The sequence below is a fragment of the Triticum aestivum genome, chromosome 3A (genome assembly GCF_018294505.1).
Source record: "Triticum aestivum cultivar Chinese Spring chromosome 3A, IWGSC CS RefSeq v2.1, whole genome shotgun sequence".
NCBI lineage: Eukaryota > Viridiplantae > Streptophyta > Magnoliopsida > Poales > Poaceae > Triticum > Triticum aestivum.
Genome location: NC_057800.1, coordinates 24,856,026 through 24,866,043, shown reverse-complemented (window position 1 = coordinate 24,866,043; position 10,018 = coordinate 24,856,026).

Genomic DNA, 10,018 nt, shown 5'->3' with positions numbered 1-10,018 from the left:
TGTATTTTGATGCCATGTTTGGGTGTTGTAGCATGTTTATCTTGTTGCATTTAGATGGCTACTTGCTGTAAATCGCAGAACGTGGTCATATTTGAATTGCTTGCCATTTCCAAATCGTAACTCCGATTCCAGCGTTCTTTATATCGTTTTCAAGAGATTTCATCTCATCTTTCCAGTGGAACACTTGGATTTCCAAGTTGAGGCCAGGTTCATTCATACCTTTCCAAATCTTGCATATGCATCCCGCATCGCATCCCGCATAGCATACCATCCTTGCATCATGTTTGAGTTTGCACGTGGTTGATTGCGTTCCATTTGCTTGTTTGTCTTCTTTGGGTAGAGCTGGGAGACGAGTTCGCTAACGAGGAGCCCGTTGAGTTTGCTTTCGAGGACCCAGTCAACTCTGACAACTTTGCAGGCAAGATGAGCATACCCTCGAAATCACTACTATCTTTGCTTTGCTAGATGCTCGCTCTTTTACTATGCCTATGCTATGATGCCTACCACTTGCTTATCATGCCTCCCGAATTGCCATGTCAAACCTCTAACCCACCATGTCCTAGAAAATCGTTGATTGGCTATGTTACCGCTTTGCTCAGCCCCTCTTATAGCGTTGCTAGTTGCAGGTGAAGATTGGAGACCGTTCCTTGTTGGAACATTATTTACTTGTTGGGATATCATTATATTGCCATGTTATCTTAATGCATCTATATACTTGGTAAAGGGTGGAAGGCTCGGCCTCTCTCCTAGTGTTTTGTTCGACTCTTGCCGCCCTAGTTTCCGTCATATCGGTGTTATGTTCCCGGATTTTTGCGTTCCTTACGCGGTTGGGTTATAATGGGAACCCCTGGATAGTTCGCCTTGATTAAAGCTTTTCCAGCAATGCCCAACCTTGGTTTTTACCATTTGCCACCTAGCCTCTTTTTCCTTTGGGTTTCCGGAGCCCGAGGGTCATCTTATTTAACCCCCCCCCCCCCGGGCCAGTGCTCCTCTGAGTGTTGGTCCGAACCAGGCAGCCTACGGGGCCACCTCGGGGAAACTCGAGGGTTGGTTTTACTCGTAGCTTGACCTATCTGAGTGTGCCCTGAGAACGAGATATGTGCAGCTCCTATCGGGATTTGTCGCCACATTCGGGCGATGTTGCTGGACTTGTTTTAACCTGTCGAAGTGTCTTGAAGAACCGGGATACCGAGTCTGATCGGAACGTCTCAGGAAGAATTCTATTCCTTCGTTGACCGTGAGAGCTTGTCATGGGCTAAGTTGGGACTCCCCTGCAGGGATTTGAACTTTCGAAAGCCGTGCCCGCGGTTATGGGTAGATGGGAATTTGTTAATGTCCGGTTGTAGATAACCTAAACCTTAATTTAATTAAAATGAATCAACTGTGTGAGTTGCCGTGATGGTCTCTTCTCGGCGGAGTCCAGGAAGTGAACACGGTGTTGGAGTAATGCTTGCGCAGGTTGTTCTCTAGTTTCTCGTTCGCGCTTTGCCCTCTCTTCTCGCTCTCTTTTGCGAACAGGATAGCCACCATATATGTTAGTCGCTTGCTGCAGCTCCACATAATTACCTTGCCTTTACCTTTTAAGCTTAAATAGTCTTGATCGCGAGGGTGCGAGATTGTTGAGTCCCTGTGGCTCACAGATTACTTCCAAACCAGATGCAGGGCCTGATGATTCCATTCCAGATGACGCGCTTGAGCTCAAGTGGGAGTTCGACGAGGACTCACGCCGATACTACGTGTCTTTCCCTGATGACCAGTATTGGTGCCCAGTTGGGGGTGATCGGGACCGTGCCGCATGTTGGGTTATCTTTTATTTTGGCGCCGTAGTCGGGCCATGAGTGTTTGAATGTTGTAATGCTATTTATGTACTTTGATTGATGTGGCGAGTGTAAGCCAACTATGTATCTCCCCTTTTATTATCTATATTACATGGGATGTTGTGAAGATTGCCTAACTTGCGACATTGCTTTCAATGCGGTTATGCCTCTAAGTCGTGCCTCGACACGTGGGAGATATAGCCGCATCGAGGGCGTTACAGCTATATTATCTACTGTTTTGGACATTATTGGGCTTTATTATCCATTTTTATATTATTTTTGGGACTAACCTATTAACCGGAGGCCCAGCCCAGAACTTCTGTTTTTTTGCCTATTTTAGGGTTTCGAAGAAAAGGAATATCAAACGGAGTCCAAACAGAATGAAACCTTCGGGAACGTGATTTTCTCGCCGAACATGATCCAGGAGACTTGGACCCAACGTCAAGAAACAAAGGAGGAGGCCACGAGGTAGAGGAGCGCGCCTACCCCCCCCCCCCCAGGCGCGCCCTCCACCCTCGTGGGCCCACTGTTGCTCCACCGACGTACTCCTTCCTCCTATATATACCTACGTACCCCCAAATGATCAGATACGGAGCCAAAACCCTAATTCCACCACCGCAACTTTCTGTATCCACAAGATCCCATCTTGGGGCCTGTTCCGGAGCTCCGCCGGAGAGGGTATCCATCACGGAGGGCTTCTACATCATCACCATAGCCCCTCTGATGAAGTACTGTGAGTAGTTCACCTCAGACCTACGGGTCCATAGTTATTAGCTAGACTAGTCGTCAACCCGTGCACATGCACGGGCTAGATATTGAGTAGAAGAACTTGGTGATTAATATATTTTTAAAAAATATTCGCAATATAAAAGTATTTGTAAGTTACCTTTTTAAAATCCTATTCAAATTTAACACCCAAAAATAAGGAAAGCGAACATTACCTAAAAATATGTTTACTCTTCTGTTTAGGCATGTAGTAGTGTAATGTGTGCGTATGAATTTCCATCAATATATACTTTTGTTGTTATTATGCTAGAAATCTAGCCTTTTTCGCGTGACCTAGAAAACACCATAATATTCATTGAAATTTTACATATACATCTGTATGTATTGTTAGAGAATTTTTACGCTTTTACCTTATGAATAGCCTGTCGTATTTTTCTTAATGAGGCTCCCTAGAGCCCGGGACCCAACTTATCTCAGTTGTTGATAGTGTCATTTCCTCCATTGATTAGAGTAATTCTGACTTGACAGACAATGGCTCAACAGTTGATTTTTCATCGAATGGAAATTAGATGCTTTAAAAAATAAAAAATATTATGCAAGGTGTTGCACATTTCTACAATTAAAACTTGCCCATCATTTTTTAACAACTCTAGTTTCATGCTACTACTTGGTCAACTTACAAATAGCAATTACTCAGTCCTTGAGAAACAAAAATAATAATTTATTATTGTGCAATCTTTTTATCAAGATGATTGTGATTAATTGATGCCACTTTGAAAGAACCAATACAATCAAACCGGTTTGCAAATTTTCTTATCGAACTTCCTGTCTCAGATATTCGATGGTAGTATCACATATATTATTCAGGCTCACTCTATGCAACCAAACTGATTGTAGCTGCACAACACCGAATGCAGCTCCTAAAAAACAAAAATAAGCACCAGGCACCAAAATGTTGTCTTCTTTCCTCGTTCCTTTTTCAGTCCCATCCCATTTTTGACGGATTCAAGTACTGTTCCTTTTACCGTTAGATTATGTCCAGACCATCAGCAACTTTTTATTTTTCAAGATAGCAGGTTCTGCCCTTCTCTGGTAATCGCATCAGAATAAGAAAAACATATTTCGGACAGCAAGATCAGTGCAACCCCACTTTCAAGATTGCATGCAAATAAACAGTAAAAACTATCTGCTTAAAAATTTATTTCTCTGCATGGTAGAAATAATAACATAAAATATTCCAACAACAAAATTTCGTATAAAGTATGTTTGCTGATATCATAGAGATGTGTGCTCGTGTTTACTAATATATGTAGTATGACACACCCGGGGCTAGTAAACAATGTCTACGCAAACCATATAAGTACATCATGAGACTGAAGCACATGACATGCAAACATCAATTATGTGGATTGGAAATCTACAGTTTGTAAAAAAAGAAAAAACAACCGGGATAGGTAAAGCATGAGACAAACCACTATTATGAACACATGATCTGGAAAGATCAAAAATGTAAACTGGAACTTAGTTTGCCAGTAAATAAGTACGACATGGATACTTCTTGGCTTCCTACTTTGCGGCATTGTAATCATGCCGAATATACACGTACAAACTGGTTTGTCTCATGCCTATTGCGATTCCACAATATTACCGGCAAGAGCGATTCCACATTTATGTGGACACATAATACAAATGAGATGAACATCGCCTGAACTTTAGTATAATAAATAGGAGATCAGATTCATTTTGAGGAGAACAACGGGCAATGACAGAGCACAGCACGAATGACTTATTTGTCATTCTGCCAGCAATGAACACACACGGAGGAATTGCGGGGCCTGTACGTTGCACGCCAATGGTAGAATCAGACGGCATGGAAGCAGGGCCGTAAAATATAGAAGATGATAGATACAATCGTGAGGAAACTGGACGGCATGGAAGCAACTCTGGTGTAGCGTGTGGGAGGAAAGGGTGATGATAGATACCGTGTCCGATGGAGAAGGCAAATATAGAAGAAGCACATGGGACAGAGGAGGAAAGCGGCAGCTGAATCAAAGGAGGGTGTTCCATGCTTGGGAGAAGGTCTTAAGCAAGGATATGGAAGCAGGGCCGTAACTGCTACACGACCTGATGACTAAGGCATCCATGAGCACTGAGGACATGATGGGCAGATCCGAGGAAGATCTTCTGATCTGATGGTCTAGATCATATGCGCAGCAATGATAAGACGACCGTAGGTGCTAATCTCTGTGGGTTAAAGTCGAGCCTTCAAAAGAGCCTTTTTCTGATAAGCCACCAATCTAATTAAATTAGCATTTTTTTTATGTATTATGTAAGAAGAAGTTAAGAACCTCTTATTGCTTATTAAATGAGACCGAAAAACGTATCATTAGTTCTTTGAGTAAGAAATATGAAGTGCAAAAAGATGTGAATCATGTGTCGTGGTGATAGCGATATAACTCCATTATTTACCTGAAAGGTAACTCAAGAGGTTTACAGTTTGGAGCTGCAGCAGTACAAACCAAACAATATGAACTTTTATACTTGTCGCACAAATACTACAATGAAGCTGAATTATAGAAGAAGCTTTCATCAGAAAATACCTTTGATGCATCAGAGATAAAAGCCACAAATTAATTGGTCCATGCATGGGCATTCCAGTGCTCAATTTGAAACTCTGCACTCCAACAGTTAGGAAACAATACTATAAATAGTACATGTATTTCAAATCTCACTGATTATAATACCTCCCAAACTGAATATTTCTCAAGCATTATCTTGGAAGGGTCAACTCATGTGAAGAACTATTTGATGTGCAGAAATTCATTCTACTGCAATAGCACTATATAATAACTATGTTGGATGATCTGCATACATGGATCGACATTCACGAATTAAAATCAATCAACAAAGAACAGTGCAATCTTTTGATCAAGCCATCAATCAAACACAACTTCAGTTTTCTATGATGTTCAAGGTCCCAATAGTAGATCAATTACAAAATAAGCATGACTTTACCTCTTAAGATGCAAACAGATGCAATGTCTTTAACAGTAACATCTGCTGCACTGGAAGGGTGTAGTTCTAATGGTATCGAGGGCTACTACATAGCAACCGGACATCTTTCATAAAGAGATAATCAAAAATCCTGGCAAGAATTCGAATTTTAAAAAAATCTATCATGTACTACTCAACAGCAAAGATACACACTAAAATCATTCATGCATTTTGTAGGTTTATTATTCTGAATCATCAAGTACGTGATAATAATTAAGAATATATTTATTTGGACATGTCCAAAGAAAAAAGAACGTGGTAGATATAAGCTTTATCTTAAGATGAAAATTTTGTAAGAAAGGATGTTGATCATTAGAATGCTAGTATGAAAGGACCTTCAGTAAACTATAATAAGAATTAAGGTCATAAACTTTGTAAAATTCTACTACTTGTAATATAAACTATCTAAAGTTAGCTATGTACGTACGTCAGGTCAAGGAATCATGTGCTTGGGAATAAGGTATTAATCTTGCTTCGGGCTGTAACATTCTTTTATAGATGTGCCTGATCCATGGCGTTCACAGGTGGATCTATCTCTTGACTTTGGTTTCATTTATATATGAAATCGGAGTGCGAGCTCTTCAGTTTGAAAAAAAAAGTATTAATCTTGAGTTCTTGACGTTCTCAGCAGTTTCATATTTTAAGCAGCGGCTGAAAACAGAAGCACACCTATATATGTGAAACTCTTGTATAGATTCGAATGAAAGAGGAAAGGTCGATTACCTGATGCAATGGCAAAACTGGCATCGGACCTGACTTTAGACACCTCACCAATGATGCACTGGATAGACGTCAACACCGTCGAGGCGCACAATCCTCATGATGTGAAGAAGCCAACAGGAGCCACAAGATCACGGGTCAGAAAGAAAGCATGACACATCGGGAGAGGCTGCAGGCCAAGAATAGTCGCAGGAAGAAGGGGAGTTGGAGGTTAGATGGTGGCGGCGCTCGAGGTATTAGCCACAACAAGATTTCCGGCCGCCAGGAGGAAGATCTGAAAAGAAGGATAGACGGCAAGGTAGAAACGCTTTTTTTAAACGCTGCAGACCTTTCTTGTTACGGGAGATAAGCATGAATCCTAGTCTTAGTTTTAACCTGGGGATCAACCTGGAGCATTATGGGCCTTCTTTCCGCTTCAAAGATGGTGGGCTTTCTAATCCGGTCGAACCGGCTGAAAGGTCCTAGTTAGTTTTTAATCTACACCGTAATAACTCGGTCCCATCCTAGATGTACGGCTCCTATTTACTAATTAACGTGAGAATTTTTAGGGAGTTAGTAATTAGTATAGGTATAGATGGCTTCTTCTCTCTTTTTGGATCTCAATACAATGTTCTCCCCCTCTCTTGTGGAGATCTATTCGATGTAATCTTCTTTTTGTGGTGTGTTTGTTGAGATCGATGAATTGTGGGTTTATGATCAAGTCTATCTATGAACAATATTTGAATCTTCTCTGAATTCTTTTATGTATGATTGGTTATCTTAGCAAGTCTCTTCGAATTATCAGTTTGGTTTGGCCTACTATATTGATCTTTCTTGCAATGGGAGAATTGCTTAGCTTTGGGTTCAATCTTGCGGCGTCCTTTCCCAGTGACAGTAGGGGCAGCAAGGCACGTATTGTATTGTTGCCATCGAGGATAACAAGATGGGGTTTTCATCATATTGCATGAGTTTATCCCTCTACATCATGTCATCTTGCTTAAGGCGTTACTCTGTTTTCATGAACTTAATACTCTAGATGCATGCTGGATAGCGATCGATGAGTGGAGTAATAGTAGTAGATGCAGGCAGGAGTCGGTCTACTTGTCTCGGACGTGATGCCTATATACATGATCATACCTAGATATTCTCATAACTATGCTCAATTATGTCAATTGCTCAATAGTAATTTGTTCACCCACCGTAGAATACCTATGCTCTTGAGAGAAGCCACTAGTGAAACCTATGCCCCCCGGGTCTATCTTCATCATATTAATCTTCCAATACTTAGTTATTTTCATTGCCTTTTACTTTGCATCTTTATCATAAAAATACCAAAAATATTATCTTATCATATCTATCAGATCTCACTCTCGTAAGTGGCCATGTAGGGATTGACAACCCCTTATCACGTTGGTTGCGAGGATTTATTTGTTTTGTGCAGGTACGAGGGACTCGTGCGTAGCCTCCTACTGGATTAATACATTGGTTCTCAAAAACTGAGGGAAATACTTACGCTACTTTGCTGCATCATCCCTTCCTCTTCGGGGAAAACCAACACAGTGCTCGAGAGGTAGCAAGAAGGATTTCTGGCGCCGTTGTCGGGGAGTCTACGCAAAAGTCAATATACCAAGTACCCATCACAATCCTTATCTCCTGCATTACATTATTTGCCATTTGCCTCTCGTTTTCCTCTCCCCCACTTCACCCTTGCCGTTTTATTCGCCCTCTCTCTCTCTATCCTCCCTCTCTTTCTCTATTTGCCTCTCTTGCCCGCTTGCTTTTTGTTTGCTTGTGTGTTGGATTGCTTGCTTGTCTTGATGGCTCTTCCCCGATTTGGTGATCTCCACCTTAAAAGGTTGGAAGAAATCGAAAACAACATCAGGAGTTTTATGGTCTTGCAATTTGAGCATAATAGTTTCTTTAGAAACGAGCTTAAGGAACAAAAAAGTTTTATGAGTTTTATGAATAAAGAGCTCGATGATATGTCTAAAGAATTTGATGGTTTAAGATCCCAAATTGCTCGTCTTGAGAAATTGACTGCTGAAATCTCAGATAAGCAGGCTACCTTAGTTAATAGGATGGCCGTTAAACCGGATTCCTATGAAAATAAAGATGAAGATCTAAAAGTTATTGATGTGTCCCCTATTAAATCTTTGTTTTGCAATATGAATCTTAATAATGATGGGACTGAATATGATCCATCTTTACCTAGAAGGCGTTCCAAGAATTCGGAGTTTTTAGATCTTGATGTTAAAATTGATGAAAGTGGGATCGAAGAAATTAAAACCCTAGATGTTGCTAAACCCACTATTTTGGATTTCAAGGAATTTAATTATGAAAATTGCTCTTTGATTGATTGTATCTCCTTGTTGCAATCCGTGCTAAATTCTCCTCACGCTTATAGTCAAAAAAAAGCGTTTACTAAACATATCGTTGATGCCTTGATGGAATCTTATGGAGAAAAACTTGAATTGGAAGTTTCTATCCCTAGAAAACTTTATGATGAGTGGTAAGCAAATATTAAAATTAAGGTTAAAGATCATGAGTTCTATGCTTTATGTGACTTGGGTGCTAGTGTTTCCACGATTCCAAAGACTTTGTGTGGTTTGTTAGGTTTCCGTGATTTTGATGATTACTCTCTAAACTTGCACCTTGCGGACTCCACTGTTAAGAAACCTATGGGAAGAATTAATGATGTTCTTATTGTTGTAAATAGGAATTATGTACCCGTAGATTTTATTGTTCTTGACATAGATTGCAATCCTTCATGTCCTATTATTGTTGGTAGACCTTTCCTTAAAACGATTGGTGCAATTATTGATATGAAGGAAGGAAATATTAGATTCCAATTTCCGTTAAAGAAAGGCATGGAACACTTTCCTAGAAAGAAAATTAAATTACCTTATGAATCTATTATGGGAGCCACTTATCGATTGCCTACCAAAGATGGCAATACCTAGATTTATCCTTGCTATGCCTAGCTAGGGGCATTAAACGATAGCGCTTGTTGGGAGGCAACCCAATTTTATTTTTATTCCTTGATTTTTGCTCCTGTTTAGTAATAAATAATTTATCTAGCCTCTTTTTAGGTTGTGATTTTTGTGTTTAATTAGTGTTTGTGCCAAGTAGAACCGTTGGGAAGACTTGGGGAAAGTCTTGATATCTTACTGTAAAAAACAGAAACTTTAGCGCTCACGAGAACTGCTGCCATTTTTATTTGGAAAGTGCTATTTAGTTAATTCTTTTTGAAGATGATTAATAGATAAATTCCTCACGTCCGGCAATTTATTTTAGAATTTTTGGGGTTCCAGATCTTGCGCTAGCTACAGAATACTACAGACTATTCTGTTTTTGACAGATTCTGTTTTTCATGTGTTGTTTGCTTATTTTGATGAATCTATGGCTAGTAAAATAGTTTAAAACCCATAGATAAGTTGTAATACAGTAGGTTTAACACCAATATAAATAAAGAATGAGTTCATTACAGTACCTTGAAGTGGTCTTTTGTTTTCTTTCTCTAACGGAGCTCACGAGATTTTCTACTTTATGTTTTGTGTTGTGAAGTTTTCAAGTTTTGGGTAAAGATTTGATGGATTATGGAACAAGGAGTGGCAAGAGCCTAAGATTGGGGATGACCATGGCACCCCCAAGATAATCTAAGGACACCTAAAAGTCAAAGCTTGGGGATGCCCTGGAAGGCATCGCCTCTTTTCGTCTACTTC